Raw genomic sequence first — 22,648 nt, 5'->3', positions numbered from 1 at the left:
GGCTACTCAATTCTAAATGAGAGCAAATAAGTACCTTTAAAAAAAAAAAAAAACTACTTATTACTGTTTGAGTTTTTGTTTGGGGTTTGATTTTGCTTTAATACAGATTCCTCCTGTGTTGCTGTGGTTGGCCTGCAGCTCACTATCTAGACCAGGTTGGCTCACAAAGATTATCCTCCTGCTGCCTACCAACTGCTTGGATTAGTGCTGCATACCACCACAGATGTCTTAATCTCTTCGTTCCTGTGAATTATTCTGTTTATTTTGAAGAGTAAGCAGGACCAGGATTTAGATCACTGGGAGATCAGGGAGATGGAAGGAACTTATGAACAGACCTGTGTAGTTGACAGAGGAGTGTCTGTATTATCAAGAACTATGCTGTCATCAAGTAATTGTGAAAAGGCTGAAACTACTAGCCATTCCAAGCTAAGTCTAGGTTAGATTCACACAGCCTCAATCCTTTCACTTTCTTCTTAACCATAGGAAAATCAACCTCTATACAACAATTGACTCAACTTGTAAGTAAAGCTACTGATAGAACATTTTTTACAGCATTGTAAAAATGTACTCACTGTATTATATGTCAAGACCATACAGCATAGAATTTATTTGGGAGACCAAGTCCTGTCAAAACCTAGTAACCAAGTCCTGAAGAACTTTCTTCTTTGTCCTAGGGTTGTTCACTCCTGCTCCATCATTCTTGAATACCTGATCCTGAATGAAATTTCTATTGCCTAAGATGGGAATAGGAGGAATTGGATCTGTGTACTGACTTTGATGAGGCTGAAACTCAACTGGTTCCAGATTTTTCCATTTAAACAAAGTATTTTCAGATTCCAAACATACCATATCCTCCCACTTTGCTTTGGACCATTTAAAATAGCTCATTAATTATTCAAGGATTGGGATTGAGCTTGGCTTTGAATATATGAATTATCTAGATCATTAAGGACATAGATGTATTATTAAAAAATGGTCTATACCTTATTTTAAAAATAATTATTATTATATTTTATTTTAACTATACTCTGAAAGAACATCTAAAATAGATCTGGCTTAGATTCCCTGTTAAGTCATTCATTCTTCTTGTCAAAACATGGGAACCAGTGTAAAGCACACTGGCACCTCAGACCCCAAATGCTGATTCTGACATAATCTCATGTTGCATACAAATGTTTGGTGATAATCTTTGTACACGACATCAAATGTTAAATAAGTTATCTTTACTAACAATACTAATGCCTGTTTTAAAGTCTCAATGTTAAAATCTAAAGTGTAGATTGTAATGATTTCATGTGTCAATGCTAGGACTTTCTGTAAGGTATTCACTCTACATTAATTCCAACCTACTAAGATACTCAAAAGTAAAATAAAAACTCATCCAAAACCCAACATCTTATTGCCATAATAATCCTTCCAAAGTCACAAGACTTTTTAAAATAGAAATATGTTGATTAGCTTTGAAAATAACTATGATGCTTAGAATTTTAAAAAGTGAATTTAAAAAGTGAACAACAAAAAACCCACCCACCTAGATCCTTGACAACTTGATGGATGAACAGCAGAGCAGTTCACACTATATGTGGGATGCCTTTTAGAATCCAGCTTAAGAAGTGAAAGTGGAAAGATGGATCAGACAACCCTTTCATAGCAGTGCCGTTTACACTGTGCTTAGGATGCCTTTGGGATCACATCCCATGTCAGGTGTCTAGCTTGGCCCAGAGATGCCCCATTCCCATTTTCCCTTCTCTCTCCTAACCCTCTCACCTTGATCCCTGCTCTCCCCTCACCTGATTGCCCCCAATCTCTGCTGCCATCTCCATCCACTCTTTCACACATTTCCTTCTCTCCCTCCATGTCCCATGTCTAGGGGAATCCGAACATTCTCCCTTGAGCCCTTCTTGTTACTTAGCTTCATTGGGTCTATTGATTGTAGCTTGGTTATCCTGTACTATGTGACTAACATCCATTTATAAGTTAGTACATACCATGTGTGTCTTTCTAGGTCTAGGTTACCTCAGGGTGACATTTTCCAGTTGCATTCATATACCTCTGAATTTCATGATATCCTTGCTTTTAATAGCTGAGTAACATTCCATTGTGTAAATGAGCCACATTTTCCTTATCACTATTCTTCAGTTGAGGGACATTTGTGATGTTTCCAGTTTCTAGATATTATAAATAATGCTTCTGTGAACATAGTTGAGCAAATGACGTTGTGGTTTGATAATGCATATTTTGGGTATATACCCATGAGTGGTTTAGCTGGGTCCATAGGTGTAGGGTTATTTCTTGGTCTTCAATATAATTCCACTGATCAACTTTTCTATTTCTGTGTGAATACTATGTGGCTTTTATTACTATTGCTCTGTTGTACAACTTGAAATTAGTGATGGTGATACTTCCAGAATTTCTTTTATTGTACAAGGCTGTTTTCCCTATCCTAGATTTTCTTGTTGTTCCATACAAAGTTGAGAATTGTTTTCAAGTCTGTAAAGCATTGTGTTGGAATTTTAATGGGAATTGCAATGAATCTGTAGATTGCTTTTTGTAAGATAACTATTTTTACTATGTTAATCCTACCAATTCATGAGCATGGGAGGTCTTTCTATCTTCTGATATCTTTTTCAATTTCTTTCTTCAGAGACCTGAAGTTCTTGTCACACAGGCTTTTCACTTGCTAGGTGAGAGTTACACCAAGATATTTTATATTGTTTGTGGCTATTGTGCAGTGTGTTGTTTCCCTAATTTCTGTCTCAGCCCATTTGTTTATCATCTGTACAAAGGAGAACTACTGATTTTTTTGTTGTTAATTTTGTATCCAGCCACTTTACTGGTAGAATTTTGGGGGTTATTTATATATACTATCATAATATTACCTGCAAATAGTAATACCTCGATGTCTTTCTTTCCAATTTATATCCCCTTGATTTCCTTTACTTATTGTTCTAGCTAGAACTTCAAGAATTATATTGAAGAGATATGGAGAGAGTGGTCAGCCTTGCCTTGTCCCTTATTTTAATGGAATTGCATTGAGTTTCTATCCATTTAATTGGATGTTGGCTGTGGGCTTGCTACATATTTACTTTATTATGTTTAGGTATGGGCCTTTGTATCCCTGATCTCTCCAAGACCTTTATCATATAGGTTGAATTTTGTCAAAGGCTTGTTCTGCATCTAAGGAGATGCACATGCAATTTTGTTTTCTTTCAGTTTGTTTATATGGTGTATTGCACTGGTGGATTTTCATAGGATGAACCATCTCTGCATCCCTGGGATGAAGCCTACTTGATTATGGTGGATGATGTTTTTGATGTGTTCTTGGATTTGGTTTGTGAGCATTTTATTGAGTATTTTTGCATCAGTGTTCATTATGGACATTGATGTAAAATTCTTTCTTTGTTGAGTCTTTGTGTTGTTTAGGTATCTGGGTGACTGTGGTCTTATAGAATGAGTTGCAATGTTCCTTCTTTCTGTTTCTATTTTCTGGAACAGTTTGAGGAGCATTGATGCTGGCTCTTCTTTGGAAGTCTTTTAGAATTCTGTGTAGGCTTTGATTTTTGAAAACCTACTTTATTTGGAGCACCTTATCTACCTCTTTTCCAACCTACAGACCCTAAGTAGGAGAGAAAGATGGCTAGTAGGGACATTGAAACTAGGCCTTTATAGACTCAGTTCCTTGGGGGCGATTCCACTCTTTGAAATCAGGATTTCAACAGCAAACACAGCAGCAGTAACCACCAGCAACAGGAGCAACAGCAAGGACCTAAAACAGTCTCTTAGAAGTTTTCTCTGGAGCATTTCTCTTGAGAGGAGCATCTCAAAGCAAAGTGATGTAAAGCCAAGAGATGTGAAATGATGCAAAGCAATGTCTCTCTGATTTGTGGGGCTCTTATTTATATTTTTTCAAAGTCTCCAACAGGATGTTTTCCAATTGGCAAAGACCACACCCCAGCATGAGGCAGTTCCAGCTGACAAAGATTAGGAGCCCTCTCAAGAGCCTATTTTCAGCTGAGGAACATCACTCACCCTCTCACAAGGCAGTTTGGATCCCACAGGTGGAATCAAAACTAAAACATATTTACATCCACTACAATTCTGAGCTAAAACCATCTGGCCCTGGGCTATTTTTGGTTGGGAGACTTTTGATGATGGCTTCTATTTCCTTAGGGACTATAAGACTTTTAAATTGTTTACCTGATCTTCATTTAACTTTGGTAAGTTAATTCTGTTAAGAAATCATCTATTTCCTTTAGATTTTCCAAGTTTCTGAAATATAGGCTTTTGAAGTATGACCTAATGATTCTTTGTACTTCTTCAGTGTCTATTGTTATAGCTCTCCTTTCATTTCTGATTTTGTTAATTTGGATTCTCTCTCTCTCTCTCTCTCTCTCTCTCTCTCTCTCTCTCTCTCTCTCTCTGCCTTTTATTTAGTTTTGCTAGGATTGAGACAGGGATCCCATGCCTGCCCCACTATGGGAGGTAGTTTAGAGGACCGATATCTGCCCTGCCCCAGGTTATCTACGGCTATATTAAAATATAACAAGTGTCTGTGTCTTCGTTGATTGCTAGCCGGGCATACAGATAATACAAATAATTTTTTTAAACAAACTATGTATTATTCTCTTTGTTTCTAAGTTACTGATTTTAGCCCCCAGTTAATTTCCTGCCATCTGCTCTTCTTGAGTTTGTTTGCTTCTTTTTATTCTGGAGATTTTAGTTGTGTTTTTAAATTCTTAGTATGGGAACTTTCCAATTTCTTTATGGAGTTATTTAATGCTGTGAACTCTTCCTTTAGCACTGCTTTCATTGTATCCCATAAGTTTGGGCATGTTGTGTCTTTATTTTCATTTTTTGCTTCTTCCCTGCTATGTGGTCATTGAGTAGAGAGTTGTTCAGTTTCCATGAGTTTATAGGTTTCCTCTTTTTCAGTTGTTGTTGAAATCCACCTTTAGTCCGTGGTGGACTAATAAAATACAAGGTGTTGTTTCAACTTTGTTGTATCTTTTCAGGCTTGTTTTGTGACCGACTATGTAGACAATTTTGGAGAACCCTTCTGTAAGGTGCTAAGAAGAATGTATATTCATTTATGGTTGGATGAAAGGCTTTATAGATATCTGTTAGGTCCATTTGATTCTGTTAGTTTCATTATTTCTCTGTTTAGATTCTATCTTGGTGATCTGCTCATTGGTGAGAGTGAGATATTGAAGTCTCCCATAATGTGGAGATTTCAACATGGGATTTAAGCGTTAATAACTTTTTTAAATTAATGAGAGTGCCCTTGCTTTTGGGGTACAGATGTTCAGAATTGAGATGTCATCTTGTTGGATTTTTCTTTCATTGATGAGTATGAAGTGTCCTCATTTCTTTTGATTAATTTTGGTTGAAAGAATATTTTATTAGATACTAGAATGGCTATGTGAGCTTGGTTCTTAGTTCTTTTTGCTTGGAAAACCTTCTTCCAACCCTTTACTTTGAGATAATGTCTAAAGATAGATTTGTTGTTGAGGTTGTTTCTTGTGTGCAATAGAATAATGGATTCTGGTTTTGCATTCATTCTGTTAGCTTGTGTCTTTTTATTGGGATATTGAATTCATTGATGTTGAGGGAGATTAATTACCAATGATTGTTAATTCCTGTCATTTTGATGTACGTGGTGGTAGAGTGTGTGTGTCTGGTGTTTGTGTGATTGCCTTCTTTTGGCTTTACTGTTTTTGGGTGTCTTCCTGGGTGCAGTTAGCCTTCCTAGTTTGTATTTTTCCTTTTAGTATCTTCTGTAGGGCAGAATTTGTGCATAGATATTGTTTAAATTTGTTTTTGTCATGGAATATCTTATTTTCTCCATCTATGGAGATTAAAAGGTTTGCTGGGTATAGTATGCTGGGGTGACATCTGTGATCCCTCAGAGTCTATAAAACATTTGCTTAGGCCCTTTTGAATTTTAGAGTCTCTGTTGAGAATTTGGGTATAATTCTGATAGCTTTGCCTTTATATATGACATGATCTTTTTCCCTTCCATCTCTTAATATTCTTTCTTTATTCTGTACATTTAGTGTTTTCATTACTATGTGGTGGGAGGATTTTTTTATTCAATGTATTTGGTGTTCTTGTATGTTGATAGGCACCTCTTTCTTTAAGTGAACTGATATATGAAAACAGATTAATCAAATATTTCATATGTACAGCCAGTTGTTTTTTTATAAAAGAGTTCATTACTTTTTGGAATGGCACCATGTAGTTAATTGCTTTAACAAGTTTAGGTGAATGTCACCACACTGTATAGTTCATTGTGCTTTCACCTATCAATGTTTTTACATCTCAGAGTTAGGTTTAGGTAGGGTTAAGGATAGGGCTAGGCCTAGTGTCACAATCAGGGTCAGGGTCAGAGTCAGGTTCATGGTCAGGGTCAGGGTTGCTCTATGGAAATATGCCATGTGCTTAATTGCTTTAAAAAGCTTAGGCAGATGTAAACATACCTTACTCTTCCTTGTGCTTTCTAATAGGACTGGTCTAATGCTAATAAGTACAGTAATATATGAAAACACATTAAACAAATGATTCTTATGTGCATTCAGTTTTCTTCATAAAGGAGCTCATTGATTGTTGGAAAGGTAACAAATGGTTATCACTTTAACAAGCTTAAACAAATGTAAATGTATAGAATTGTTCACTGTACTTTTATATAAGAATGTTTGGGTTTTTTAATTTTTTTTATTAGTTTATTCATATTACATTTCAATTGTTAGCCCTTCCCTTGTACCCTCCTATTCCTCCCTCCCTCCCGCTTTCCCCCTTCTCCCCTCCCCTATGTCTGTGATTGAGGAAGACCTCCTCCCCCTATATATGCTCTTAGATTATCGAGTCTCTTTTTGGTAACTTGCTATCCTTCCTCTGAGTGCCGCCAGGCCTCCCCATCCAGGGGACGTGGTTAGAAAAGGGGGCACCAGAGTTCATGTGAGAATCAGATCTCACTCTCCACTCCACGGTCGAGAATATCCTGTTCATCAGCTAGGTCTGGGTAGGGGTTTGAAGTTTACCGCCTATATTCTCCTTGACTGGTGCCTTAGTTTGAGGAGGACCCCAGGACCCAGATCTTTCTGTCATAAAGTTCTTCTTGTAGGTTTTCAGAACCCTCTGGATCCTTCTATTTCCCCATTCTTCCATGCTACTCTCACCTAAAGTCTCAATAGCATGTCCTCTCCTCTGACCCACTTTCCTTGTAAGTAAAGTTATTCATCAGACGTATCCTTTGGACTAGTGTCTCGATATAAGTGAGTATATACCATTTAACTTTTTTTGCTTCTGGGTTAACTCACTCATTATGATAATTTCTAGTTCAATCCATTTGTCCACAAATTTCGGGAATTCCTTGTTTTCAATAGCTGAACAGTATTCCATAGTGTAAATGTACCACAGTTTTTTAGTCCATTCTTCTACTGAGGGACACTTAAGCTGTTTCCATGTTCTGGCTATTATGAATAAAGCAGCTATGAACATGGTTGGGCATATGTCCCTGTTGTGTGGTAGGGCATTTTCTGGGTATATTCCAAGGAGTGGGACAGCTGGGTCTTGAGGAAGCCCTATTCCCATTTTTCTGAGAAAGCGCCAGATAGCTTTCCAAAGTGGTTGTACTAGTTTGCATTCCCACCAGCAATGAAGAAGTGTTCCTCTCTCTCCACATCCTCGCCAACATATGGTGTCACTTGAATTTTTGATCTTAGCCATTCTGATAGGTGTAAGATGGAATCTCAGTGTCATTTTGATTTGCATTTCTCTGATGACTAATGAGAACAAGCATTTCTTTAAGTGTTTCTCAGCCATTTGATATTCCTCTGTTGAGAATTCTCTGTTTAGTTCTGAGCCCCATTTCTCAATTGGGTTGTTTGATTTTGTGGTGTTTAATTTCTTGAGTTCTTTATATATTTTGGATATTAGACCTTGAATGTTTTTACAACTGTTCTATTGCTAACAAATTAAGTGAATTGTGAAAATCCATTAATTGGATGTTTCTTATGTGCAATTTTTTTATCTTTATAAGGAGATCATTGTTTTTTGGAAGGACACCAGGCATTTAATTGCTTTTACAAGCTTAGGCAGACTTCACCAGACTGTATTTTTTAAAATATATTTTATTAATTTATTCATATTATATCTAAATTGTTATCCCATCCCTTGTATCCTCCCATTCTTTCTTCCCTCCCATTTTCCCCTTACTCCCCTCCCCTATGACTGTGACTGAGGGGTACCTCCTCCCCCTGTATATGCTCATAGGGTATCAAGTCTCATCTTGGTAACCTGCTATCCTTCCTCTGAGTGCCGCCAGGCCTCCCCATCCAGGGGACGTGTCCCATATCACACTGATATTGTTTACTGTGGTTTCAAATAGGAATGTCTCTACAACTCCAGGTTTGGTTTAGGGTTAGGGCAAGAGTTAGGGTTATAGTTGCTGTTTGGAAAGATGCTATACTTTGTTAGAAACAGGATTTTTGCTACAGGAATGATGCCTTAAAGTACACTGCTTTTGCCTATCCATGAGCTTGTACTGGACTTAGTGAAATCATTGTATCTCTCACTTTTTCAAGCTCATGGAGCTTAGTTTTTGTGAGAGAAGCTCACACAGATGTGTTTTGAGTTATTCAATTTTTCACAGAAACAGTGAATTTGCTCTGGAAAACATGCACAATAATGTATTTCTTCCTGAAACACACCCATGTGTAAAAGTACTGTGCCTTCAAAAACTGACTTTTTGTACATGTTTTCTGATGAAAGATGCAACTTCTAATGTGAGCAATGCATTTGTTCAATTCCATTAGAAACAGGATTTTTGACTCACGGGGGATGCCTTAAGGTATGCTACTGTTGCCTATCCATGCAGTTGTACTGGACTTATTGAAATCACTGTTTCTCTCACATTTTAGTGGCCAGCAAGCTTAGTTTTAGTGAGAGGAGCTCACACAGTTGTGTTTGGAGTGTATTCAGGTTTTCACAGAAATAGTGACCTTGCCTTGAAAAACGTGTTACAGTTTGTTTCTTCCAGACAACACCCATGCATAGAAGTACTGTGCCTTCAAGAACTGACTGTTTTTACACATTTTCTGACCGCAGAAGCAACTTCCTAACGTGAGCCATGTGTTTGTTAAATTTCATTAGAAATGAGATTTTTGACTCAGAGGGGATGCCTTAGAGTACACTACTTTTGACTATCCACAGTGCTATTCTGGACTTAGTGAAATCACTGTTTCTCTCACTTTTTAGTGGTCATGGAGCTTAGTTTTAGTTAGAGAAGCTCATACATGTTTGTTTTCAGTGTATCCAGTTTTTCACAGAAATAGTGACTTTGTCTCGAAAAACATGCATGACAGGGTGTTTCTTCCAGAAATGTACCCATGCATAGCAGTACTGTGCTTTCCAGAACTATCTGTTTTTACACATTTTCTGACCAAAGAAGCAACTTCCTAACTCTCGCAATGCATTTGTTCAATTTAGTTAGAAATGGGATTTTTGCCTCTGTGGGGATGCCTTAGAGTACACTACTTTTGCTTTCCACGCAGTTGTACTGGACTTAGTGAAATTACTCTCTCTCATGTTTTAGTGGTCCAGGAGGTTAGTTTTAGTGTGAGAAGTTCCCACTGGTGTAATTTTTGTGTATTCCGTTTTTCACAGAAATAGCGACTTTGCCTTGGAAAACATGTGTTAAAGTTTGTTTCTTCTGGAAATACACCCATGCGTATAAGTATTGTTCCTTCAAGAACTGACTGTTTTTACATGTTTTCTGACCAAAGAAGCAACTTCCTAACTTGAGCGATGCATTGTTCAATTTCGTTAAAAATGGGATTCTTGCCTAAGGGGGTATGCCTTAGAGTAAACTACATTTGCCTATCCACTCAATTGTACTGGAATCACTGTTCCCCTCACTTTTTAGTGTTCAGGGTGCTTAGTTTTAGTGAGAAAAGTTCACACAGGTGTGTTTTGAGTGTATTCATTTTTCACATAAATAGTGACCTTGCCTTGAAAAACATCGGATACTGTGTGTGTTCTGGAAACACACCCATGCGTAGATGTACTGTGCCTTCAATACTGACTGTTTTTGCATGTTTAGTGATCAAGGAAGCAATTTCCTAAAGTGAGCGATGCATTTCTTCAATTTCATTAGAAACGAGATTTTTTCCTCAGGGGGGATGGCCTGAGAACACACTACTTTTGCCTATCCACACAATTGTAGTGGAGTTAGTGAAATCACTGTTTCACGTTTTAGTGGTCAAGGAGTTTAGTTTTAGTGAGAGAAGCTCACATGAGTGTTTTTTTGAATGTATTATGTTTTTCTCAGAAATAGTAACTTTGTCTTGAAAAAATGTGCTACAGTGTGTTTCTTCTGGAAGCACACCCATTTGTAGATGTACTATGCCTTCAAAACCTGACTGTTTTACATGGTTTCTGACCAAAGAAGCAAATTCCTAACACTAGCAATGCATTTGTTCCATTTCATTCACTACTATTGCCTATCCACACAGTTGTACTGGACTTAGTGAAATCAGTTTCTCTCACTTTTTAGTGGTCAGGGAACTTAGTGAGAGAAGCTCAGAGGGTTGTGTTGCCTTGAAAAACAAGCCTTACAGTGTCTTTCTTCTGGAAACACACCCATGTGTAAAAGTACTATGCCTTCAAATTTTGACTGTACTCGTTTTTTGACCGAAAAAGGGACTTCCTAAGGTGAGTGATCCATTTGTTCAATTTCATTAGAAATGGAATTTTTGCCTTAAGGGGAATGCCTTAGAGTACACTACTTTGGGCTATGCAGGCAGTTGTACTGGACTTAGTGAAATCACTGTTTCTCTCACTTTTTAGTGGTCAGGGAGCTTAGGTTTAGTGAGAGCACATGCTGGTGTGTTTTGAATGTATTCAGTTTTCACAGAAATAGTGACTTTGCTTTGAAAAACAAGTGTTAGAGTGTGTTTCTTCTGGGAACACACCCATGCATTGAAATACTGTGCCTTCAAAACCTGACTGTTTGTACATGTTTTCTGACCAAAGAAGCAACTTCCTAACAAGAGCAATGCATTTGCTCAATTTCGTTAGAACCTGGAACTTTGCCTCAGGGGGAATGACTTAAAGAACACTACATTTACCTATCCAGGCAGTTGTACTGGACTTAGTGAAATCACTGTTTCTCTCACTTTTTCATGGTCAGGGAGCTTAATTTTCGCGAGAGAGGCTCACACAGGTGTGTTTTGAGTGCATTTGGTTTTTCACAGAAATAGTGACTTTGCTTTGAAAAACATATGTTACTGTGTGTTTCTTCTAGTCAGGGAGCTTAGTTTTAGTGAGAAAAGCTTACACAGGTGTGTTTTGACTGTATTCAGTTTTAGTCACAGAAGTTCAAACCAGTGTTTGTTCAGTGTGTTCAGTTTTCCATAGAAACTGGGATGTTGCTTTCAGAAATATGCATTACATGCTGTTTCTTCCTGCAACAAACACATGTGTAGAAGTACTGTACTTTTAAAAATGACAGTTTTTCCATGTTTTCTAACCAAGGGAAGAGGTTGCATATCTCTGAGGTGCTTTTGTTCAATTTCGTAGGTATGGGTTTTTGCCTAAGGAGTGATGCTTAAGAGTTCCCTACTTTTGCCTTTCAGCCCAGTTGTACAGGTTTTGAGTATATGACTGGGTTTAGTGAAATCAGCGTTTTTCACTTTTCAGGAAGCAGGGACCTTAGTTTTAGACAGAACTCCACACCAGAGTTTGTTCAGTGTGTTCAGTTTTCCTTAGAAATTGTGCCTTTGCTTTCAGAGACAGGTGTTAGTGTTGTTTCTTCCTGTAACAAACACATGTGTACAAGTACAGTACTTTCAAAAACGACAGTTTTTTTCATGTTTTCTAATCAAAGAAACAAGTTGAATACTTTTCAGATGCTTTTGGTAAATTTCATTAGAAATGGTTTTCTTTGCCTAAGGAGTGATGCTTTAAAGTTCACTACCTTTGCATATCAACACAGTTGTACAGGTTCTGAGTATGTGACTGGGTTTAGTGAAATCAGCATTTCTCTCACTTTCAGAGAGCAGAGACGCGTTTGTTCAATTCTGTTACAAAGGGGTTTTTTGGCCTAAGGAGTGATGACTTAGAGTTCACCAAATTGGCCTATCAATGCAGTTGTATAGATTCTGAGCATGTGACAATATTTAGTGAAATCAGCATTTCTCTCACTTTTCAGGGAGCAGGCACCTCAGTTTTAGTGACAGAAGCTCATACAAGTGTTTGTTCAATGTGCTCAGTTTTCCATAGGAACAGTCATTTTGCTTTCTGAAACATGGGTTACCATGTTGTTTCTTCCTGCAACAAACACATGTGTAACAGTACTATGCTTAAATAAACAACCATTTTTCCACATTTTCTTACCAAGGAAACAAGTTTCAAAATTTTGAGATGCATTTGTTCAATTTCATTAGAAATGGGTATTTTGCCTAATGAGTGATGCCTTAGAGTGCATTACTTTTGCCTATCAATGCAGTTGTACAGGTCCTGAGTATGTGACTGGGTTTAGTGAAATCAGTGTTTTCCTCACTTTTCAGAGAGCAGAGACCAGAGACCTTAGTCTTAGTCACAGAAGCTCACACCAGTGTTTCTTCAGTGTGTTCAGTTTTCCTTAGAAACTGTGACTTTGCCTTCAGAAATATGCACTACAGTGCTGTTTCTTCTTGCAACAAACACACGTGTAGAAGTACTGTGCTTTAAAAAATGACAGGTGTTCCATTTTCTAATCAAGAAAACAAGTTGCAAACTTCTGAGATGCATTTGCTCAATTTCATTAGAATTGCTTCCCCCCCCCCCCCCAAGGAGTGATGCCTTAGAGTGCACTACTTTTGCCTATCAAGGCAGTTGTACAGGTTCTGAGTTGTGACTATGTTTAGTGAATTTAGCATTCCCCCCACCCATTTTCAGTGATTTCACTATGTCCTGTACAACGGCGTGGAGGCAAAAGTCCCGTTTCTAATGAAATTGAACAAATGCATTGCTCATGTTAGGAAGTGGTTCTTTGGCTAGAACACCTGAAAAAACAGTCAGTTTTTGAAGGCACAGTACTTCTGTGCATACGTGTGTTTTCACAACAAACACATTGTAATGCATGTTTTTCAAGGCACATTCACTATTTCTTTGAAAAGTTGAATACACTCAAAACACACCTGTGTGAGTTTCTCTCACTAAAAGTTAGCTCTCTTAGAATGAAAAAGTGAGAGAAACAGTGATTTCACTAACTCAAATACAACTGCGTGGATAGGCAAAAGTAGTGTACTCTAAAGTCATCCCCTCCCCTCCCCCCCCGAGGCAAAAATCCCCTTTCCAACAAAATTGAACAAATGCATCGTTCACATTAGAAAGTTGCTTCTTTGGTCAGAAAACATGTAAAAGCTGTCAGATTTTGAAGGCACAGTACTTGTACGCATGGTTGTGTTTCCGGAAGAAACACACTGTAATGTATGTTTTTCAAGGCACAGTCACTATTTCTTTGAAAATCTGAATACACTCAGAACACATCCGTGTGTGCTTCTCTCACTAAAAATAAGCTCCCTGACCACTAAAAAGTGAGAGAAACAGTGATTCAACAAAGGCTAAGTACAACTGCGTGGAAAGGCAGAAGTAGTGTACTCTAAGGCAAAGTGCCTGGTGTGATCCAGCAACGGTGACGAGAGCCCTGGCAGAGCAGAAGGGTGCATCCCGGAGGTGGCGTCGTGTTTGAGAACGGTGTGAAATGTAGGCGCTTGTGCCCAGAGAGCCACCACACCAGGCCTAGTTGTCTTTGCATCAGCTGGAACCAATTGGTGACGGGGCTTGAGCGGGTCGACCAGAGAGCTCCTAAGTATCTGAACTGGGCTGACCCAGGTTCGTTTGAAAGCGTGCCTGGGACTCTGCGTCCCAAGCCCAAGAGGACATGGTATCGCCCTGCCACCCAGCTGAACTGCCCTGGCTTGGAGCCTTTTTTATTTTTATTTTTCCTTTTTCTCCCTTGACGAGGCCTTGGTCCCTGGAGGCCGGAGGCCAGGTCCGAAGCCCGAGAGGATGAGGTGTCTGCCGCCACAGATGCGTAGAAGTACTGTGCCTGCCTCCAGTGCACTGTCTGCTGAGTGATGGTATTGAAGGTGTCTATGACCACACCAGTCTCCTTTCATTTCTTTAACTTTCATTGATCTAAGTCTGGGGTTTTAGTGGTCAGTGTGTGGCTAATATTGAACCCCTAACACTGTCACTTTATTATATGTTTACTTTAAATTCAGATTCTCTGACTGTGTTCACCAAAATGAAGCCACCTTGTGGATGGCAGATATCATGGTGGCTTACCTCACCAATATGGAAGCAGTCGTGGGACATACTTTTCAAGAGGACCAGAACTTAAACCCAAATTGTATGTGCAGAATTCTGAGGAAGTTCTCCCAATCTACACAGTTCCCTCCCTGCCTGAAAAGAAAAACAACAAAACTGTTTAACTCTGTCTTTAAAAAAATTTTTTTTAATTAATGAAGTATTAGGAGGAGGAGGAGAAAAGGAAGAAAAGAAGGAAGGAAGGAAGGAAGGAAGGAAGGAAGGAAGGAAGGAAGGAAGGGAAAAGCCAAGCATGGTGGCAGCAATGAATTGATCATTTAAATTTTTCATTTTATTAGTCATAAAAAAAAACAAAATAAAAGAAATATAATTAATTGTCCTGGTGTGCACCACCAGGTCCTGCTTCCTTTAATTTCTTTTATTTATTTATTTATATTGGTTTTTTGAGACAAGGTTTCTCTGGGTAGCCGTGGCTGTCCTGGAACTCTGTTTTTAGACCAGGCTGGCCTCAAACTCACAGAGATTCACCTACCTCTGCCTCCCGAGTGCTGGGATTACAGGCACGTGCCACCACACCGAGCACCTGGGGCAGTTTCTTCCTGATGTCCATAATTAACTATTAGCTCACTATAAAATATATTTAAGGATAAGAAATCAAATGTGCCTTTCCTTTTAAAAAGAAAGGTATTTACTGTGTATATAGGGCTCTGTCTGCATGTATGCACGCCAGCCAGTAGAGGGCATTATATCACACTGTGGATGGTTGTGAGCCACCATGTGGTTGCTGGGAATTGAACTCAGGACTTTTGGAAGAGCAGCTGATGTTCTCAACCTCTGAGCCTTCTCCTTTATTACTAAGGTTGGGTTTGTTTTTGAGAGAGAAGAGGTGCTTGTAGTGAGGATGACTGACATAGTGAGGTAGCTGCAGACCAAGGCAACTGTGGGAGAAGACACAGATCAGATGCACTAAATTCTTCGTTCTACAAGGTGGCGCCCCACACCTGGTAATACACATCCTCATTTCTTCAGGTGAAAAGCGTAACCATCTTTGGCCCGAAGAGGTCGCAGCAACACCACTCTTTTGTTTCCACTACCATGCCCTGCAAAGTGAAGAACACAGAATATTGTTCTGGTTAGATTGGAGAAAAGTAGTATTTTAATTCGTGTCACTAGTATGAATTACGTTGACAAGGAGACCTGTTCTATCATACAATATTATATTGAAGGGTTTTGTTGGTACTTACTAATATAAAAGTTTAAGACTAAAAGAGCCAGAGGCAAATCATTTTTATGTGCAGATAGTATAACATTTATGAAAGTACCAAGATCATTGAAAATGACATTATCAACATAAAGAAAAAATTTCAAGCTGACTGACCATTAATTATTATACATAAATTTTGTAGAAAAAATCAAAGCAAAAGAGTATATGCTAATGAGTATTGAACAAAAAGACTGCAAGTACTTTTTATTTTTAAATTTTATTTTCGTTATACTCTGTGTATGTGTGTGTTTGTGTGTGTGTGTTTCTACATGTTTTTACAGATATGTAAAAGTATGAATGCCTGAATGACATGAACAAAGTAAAAATGTCCTGAGGGATAAAAAGAAATAATAAAAGAGACAAGAAAAGGGAGAACAATAGCATTGTGTGGGTGGGTCAGAAATATGCCCAACATACAGTACACGCTTACATAAAGTTACACACACACACACACACACACACACACACACATATGCTTGTGCAGCAACAGAAAAATTGCTGTGTGCGCATGCGCGCGCGTGTGTGTGTACCTAACAAAGGGCTTTGCTCAGTGACCAGTGAAGGGGGATTCCGCATCCAGTTCCAGATTCTGTCCTGGGCCAGAGCAAAGACAGACACTGACAGGCATGGGATGGAGGGAGCTGAAGGTGCTCACAGGAAGAAAGCAGGTTTTCACCAGGATTTGCTTCTTTAGTACCCTAGGAATACAGGCAGGGGGCGGACTGGGTTACAATGATGGCAGGAGGCCACAGCAGAAGGTCTGATAGAGAACTAGGGATGAGACTGAGGGATTGGACTTTGTGGGAAAGATGAAGATCTTCCATTAGCCTACTTATTTCCCCAATCTGAGTGGTCTGTGGGTTCCCACAGAGTGCCTGGTAGGATTGGGACCTGGGAGAAAGCAGCGGGCAGGAGGAAGGAAGTTCACAGACTGTGTGATCCACTGGAGATGGGGACAGAGGGGAAAGGAGGTTGCAGTGGGCATTGTGCTGCAGCCCTGGGGTAAGCCTGGGGGTTAGACTAGTGAACTTCTGTCTTCTGCCCCTGAACTGGGATCTGTACATCCCAGAATTTGGTCCAGGTTAGTAAGAGCAATTCATGAAGTATTGGATCAAAGGAGCAGAGAAAATTCCTAGTGAAGGTTTTCAGCTTTAGAAAAAATTAAAGAATTAATAGTGATAGATAAAGGTAGGAGATTCAACTACATTCCTTTTTTAGTGGATAAGCTCCTTGTCTCAGGTACCTAGTTTTTTATATGAACAGCAAAGAAATTATATATTATTTCAATATTCTGTAATAATAATAAGGTCTGACCAGAGCAAAACATGACTTGTTATAGAATTTTCCTGAGAGATAAAGTAGAAACACAGAACTTTAAATGTGTTTTAAGGAGACTCTAATAATGGCTTGTGTCTAAGGGGTCGTCTTTTCTGATGTACCCTCCAGCTCAGGCCCTTTATCTGGAATCTTGTTGGATAACAGAAGGTCTTAGTTGCATCTTCTGTGATGAGAAGTTGTGCAATCTGAAATAAATGTTGCAGTACAGCTCTATGGCAAAAATTAAAAAGAATAACAGGGATGAGAGTTTTCCAAGTGATACTATTTAAGCCAAAGAATTTCTCTTGGTGGCAATTAGGAAGGCCTACGCCAATGCTTGTCTAGTGTTCTGTGGAATACAGGCTCAGGAAACACAGTGAAGTTTGGAAGTAGTCCAACTTCAGTCCTTGTGCATGTGTGTGTGTGTGTGTGTGTGTGTGTGTGTGTGTGTGTGTGTGTGTGTGACAAGGTTTCTCTGTGTAACAACCTTGGCTATTTCAGAACTCCATATATAGAACAGGATGACTTAGAACTCACACAGATCTGCCTGTCCCTGCATCCCCAGTGCTGGGATCAAAGGCATGCACCACCACACCAAGTCAGTCAACAGCTCTGGGGAAGACTCACTCATGTGTCATGATGTTGAATCTGTTTATACTCACCATTTGGGTCAATAAGAAGTGATGCTACTCTTGTCTTGAGAAATTATAAAATTATAAAATGTAAGAACTGAGGCTTCTCCCAGTTCTTGTTACTGCTAGCCTCAGGAGTTCCAACCTAGTTCCCAGACTAGCTACATGCGAACTCCCCACTATCAAAGGTCTCATATGGTTTCTAGTAACTGCCCTAGGGACCCACACCCAAGTCCCCACAAGAGGTCTCCGAACGCCAATGCCCATATGCTCTAGCTTGATAAGCAACCCCACCTGCTTTGCTGTTTTAGCCTTTAAAAACTAGCCTGTAACAGTCACTCAGGGTCCTTAGCTTCTTGAGTGCTGTAGGACCCTGGCGTGTCAGCAATAAACCTTTGCTTTTGCATCAGTGCATTGTGCCTCATGTGGTCTCTCACGGCGACCCCCTTCCCAAGTTGGGCATGAGGGTCCAACATAAACCTTCACAACTTGCATTTACCAACTTAAAAGATGTTCTTAGACCTACTAACTTTTTTTTAACTTGCACGTATCAACCTTAAAACACCTTCTTGGACCCTCCAATATTCATTAAATACCTTAGGCCTTCTAATATTCATAAAATATCTTTATGGAAGCTTTAAGACATAGGTGAAATTGCTGTAAGTTGTCACTGTCCTTTAGCTAGAAGAATGGGAAAAAGAAGTCTGGTAACAAGGTAGACTGTATCTAGACCTGACAGTTAAAGCTTGGTCTCCTGCATATGAAGAGGGCTGGGAAGGTATCTGAAGCCTGTTTATCTTCAAGCTGAGGTCTATGAGTAAAGCAAATCTGTTTGCCCTTTTAAATAAGAGATCTAGTATCTAGTAGTTTTTTGTTTGTTTGTTTGCTTGCTTGTTTATTGAGACAGAGTCTCTCTGTGTAGCCTTGGCTGTCCTGGACTTGCTTTGTAGGTCAGGCTGGCCTCGAATTCACAGCAATCCGCCTGCCTTTGCCTCCCGAGTGCTGGGATTAAAGGTGTGCGCCACCATTCCCGGCCTGTATCTAGTAGTTTTAACTAGCTAATGAGTTGACCAATGAACTAACATGGTAAATTACTCTGGGCTAAGCAGCTAATTCTCTGTTTTTTAGCTATTAAGCTAATATCATCTTTGCTGTCAATGTGATTAGAGTCCTGAGAACTTTAATGTAGTCTAAAGGAATCTGAGTATTAATAAAAATGACAGAGATGACTAGTTAGTCATAGTCAACAGTAAACACACAGTTGTCCCAGTTGTTTTCTCTGGAAGCATGGCACCATGGGTAGAGACAGTCTGGTATCAGGGACAAAGGATGAGAGGATGTTTCCTTTTTCTTTCTTTTTAGTTTTTTTGAGACAGGGTCCCTGTGTTAGCCTTGGCTGTTGTGAACTCACTTTGTAGACCAGGCTGGTCTGAAACTCACAGCAATCTGCCTGCTTCTGCCTCCTGAGTGCTGGGATGAAAGGCGTGTGTCACCACGCCTGGCTGAGAGGAGTTTCTGTGGAAGACGAACATGTAAGAGACTGACCTCACCTTGTTTTCAGCAATGTGAGACAATGACTCTCTGAGTATCCAGTTTGTCCATGGTCCAGGCTGAGCCCTAAGAGAGGGTGAGACATTGGGAGCAGTTTTGCTCAGTGATCAGTATACCACAATCCAGGATTGAAGTCAGTTGCCATTGTGCCCAAATCTTCTGGAACTTTGGGGAAGTGCTGTTATGATCTGAGAATCCCTGTTTTTCATAATAAATTTCCACATATTTGTGGGAAAGAATAAGCCTTGTCACAGGTGGGAGCAGTCTTGGCGGGCTTTACCCTTGGGGCACCCCATGAATACCTTGTGACAGACTGAGTGGAGCCATCCTGGGTCTGGAATTCAGGAAGCAGACCTGGGAACCCCACCTGGACTATTGTCTTTCTAATTGACCCTCACCGGGAGAAGGAGACAGGAAAGAGAGAACAACAAAGTCAGCTGGGCGGGAGAGCGCAGGAAGAGCAGTGGACCAGCTGGACCAGCACGCGGGCCAGAGAGACACCTAAGGACCTGTCCCGTGGAACAGCTACCAGAAGGTTCACTCTTTTGCCCCTTTAACCTTTTTCCTTCTTGTATAAGCTAGTTGGATTGTATAATAAAGTTTTATTGTAAAGAAACAGAGCCAACACATAGTAAATGCCATATTCAGCAGAACTTTGACACATTTCAGCGTTAGCATATTTGAGTTAAGTGAGCTTTGTATCTAGTTATCTGTTCTAAACTATACTTTGTAAACATAAAATAGAATTTTATGATCTCATTCTGTTTGACCTTGAAAATAAAATTAATCACGTTGTTTCTTAGAATGACTAAAAATACATTTTGAATATGTAAAAGGACTTCATCATTTGTAAGACCTTAATAATAAAGACTAGGACTTTAGGTTTTATCCATATTAAGTTGGAGCCTTAAAAACATAAACACAGGGGGCTGGAGAGATGGCTCAGGGGTTAAGAGCACTGTCTGTTTTTCTAAAGGACCAAGGTTCAATTCCCAGCCACCACATGGCAGCTCACAACTGTCTGTAATTCCAGTTCCAATGGCTCTGACCCCCTCACACCAATGCACATAAAATAAAATTAAATAATTTTTAAAAACTTAATCATGTCACATTTATAAGGTTAAATATGGTTTTTTCCTATTTACTTTTTATTCATAATCATAAACTTAACTCTGCAATCTAGCTAAACTTGGAGAGGAATGAGGACAATATGGAACCCAAAGAACTTCAGCCAGAGCAGGGATTACAGAGTACTGCAAGCAGATGAGGGGTGGGGCTCTCCTGAGCTATAGAAGGAAAGGTATGATGGGTAGGATGCCTTCAAGACAAAAGAATTACAGTTGTCCACAGTTGGGAATGGTGACCTTCTTTCTGGTCTTGCCATTCCTGGATCCAAAGCACTCCATGGCTTCCATCGGTGCTCACTCATTCTTTCACCTTCCCAGAGACCGCATGATTGCCACCAGCTACTTAGTCTTGGCAGTGCAGATAAACAACTAGGAACCATTGGGTGCGGTGGTGCATGCCTTTCATCCCAGCACTGGGAAGGCAGAGGCAGTCGATCTCTTTAAGTCCAAGGCCAGCCTGGTCTACAAAGTAAGTCCAGGACAGCCAAAGCTACACAGAAAAACCCTGTCTCGAAAAACCAATAAAATAAAATAAAATAAAAAACTGGGAACCACTTGTGTTTGGTCCAGCATTTGCCATGGATAAGATGCCAGGACCTGTGTGCTTCAGGATGAAGTTCTCATCCTCAAATTCCTCCCCATAGATGGACCTGCCGCCAGAGCCATTATGGTGTGTGAAGTCACTGCCCTGGCACATGAATCCTGGAATAATTCTGTGAAAGAAAGAACCTTTATATCCAAATCTTTTCTCTTCAGTGCTCAGAGAACAAAAGTTTTCTGCTGTCCTTGGAACTTTCTCTGCAAAAAGCTCAAAGGAGATGCAACCCAAGGGCTTGCCATTGACCTTGATGTCGAAGAACATGGTGGGGTTGACCATGGCTACAGCAAACAACGACAGGGGACAGTGGTGTGTCTGCAAAGCCAGCTAAACAAGTTTTAAGGCAGTGATTTTTAGGCTCTGAGTATGAAGGTAGAGCATAACAATCAAGTTTTAGCATTGTAAGCAAATGCATTTTATTTATTTACTTATTTAATGGTTTTTCGAGACAGAGTTTCTCTGTGTATCCCTGACTATCCTGGACTCACTTTATAGACCAGGCTGGCCTCGAACTCAGTGATCCGCCTGCCTCTACCTCCTGAGTGCTGGGATTAAAGGTGTGCACCACCACACCTGGCTAAACAAATGAATTTTAATACAACAGAACATTATAGAATAATTTAAAACTGTAACAAACCCATTAGCCAGGAAGTTGAGCCTGGATTGGAGTGACAGAAGGAACAATATTTATTTATTTGTTAACAATAGATGGTCTGAGAGCAATAAGACATCAAAAGGAGATCAAGGGGATCCAAATGGGAAAGGAAGAAGTGAAATTATCCCTATTTGCAGATGATATGATAGTGTATATAAATGACCCCCAAAATTCCATCAGAGAACTCCTACAGCTGATAAAGACCTTCAGCAAATTGGCTGGATACAAAATTAACTAAAAAAAAGTCAGTAGCTTTCCTATATACAAATGACAAACAGGCAGACGAAGAAATTAGGAAAACTACACCTTTCACATTAGCCACAAGCAATGTAAAATATCTAGGAGTAACTCTAACCAAGCAAGTGAAGGATTTATTTGAAAAAACTTTAAATCTCTGAAGAAAGAGATAGAAGATGACATCCGAAGGTGGAGGGATCTACCTTGTTCGTGGATCAGGAGAATTAACATAGTAAAAATGGCCATCTTACCAAAAGCAATTTATGAATTCAATGCAATTCCTATCAAAATACCTACAAAATATTTTGAAGATATTGAAAGATAAATTCTCAACTTCATATGGAGAAACAAAAAGCCCAGAATAGCAAAAACAATCCTATACAATAAAAGATCCTCTGGAGGAATCTCCATACCCGATCTTAAGCTGTATTATAGAGCAACAGTAATTGGAACAGCATGGCACTGGCACAGCAATCAGCTGGTGGATCAATGGAATCGAATTGAAGACCCAGAGATGAATCCACACACATTTGGTCACTTGATTTTTGACAAAGAAGCCAAATCTATTCAATGGAAAAATGATAGCATCTTCAACAAATGGTGCTGGTCTAACTGGATGTCTACATGTAGAAAAATGCAACTAGACCTCTATTTGTCACCATGAACAAAACTCAAGTCCAAGTGGATAGAAGACTTCAACATAAAACCAGAGATATTAAATCGGTTATTGGAAAAAGTGGGGAAGAGCCTGGAACACATTGGCACAGGGGACAATTTTCTGAACAGAACACCAACAGCCCAGGCCTTAAGGTCAACAATTAATAAATGGGACCTCATGAGGCTGAGAAGCTTCTGTAAGGCAGGAGACACTGTCAACAGAATAAAGCGACAGCCTACATACTGGGAAAAGATCTTCACCAACCCTTCATCTGACAAAGGTCTAACATCCAAAAT

At 39.5% G+C, this 22,648-nt stretch overlaps 1 pseudogene; it reads right to left on the bottom strand.

Annotated features, from left to right (window-relative positions):
• Window positions 1–13,642: 13,642 nt before the first annotated feature.
• Window positions 13,643–21,081, bottom strand: LOC127201778 (peptidyl-prolyl cis-trans isomerase G-like; annotated as a pseudogene).
• Between the last annotated feature and the right edge of the window lie 1,567 nt (window positions 21,082–22,648).

This window comes from Acomys russatus, chromosome 17 (genome assembly GCF_903995435.1).
Source record: "Acomys russatus chromosome 17, mAcoRus1.1, whole genome shotgun sequence".
Classification (NCBI taxonomy): domain Eukaryota; kingdom Metazoa; phylum Chordata; class Mammalia; order Rodentia; family Muridae; genus Acomys; species Acomys russatus.
This window is presented reverse-complemented; position numbering and strand designations above follow the sequence as displayed.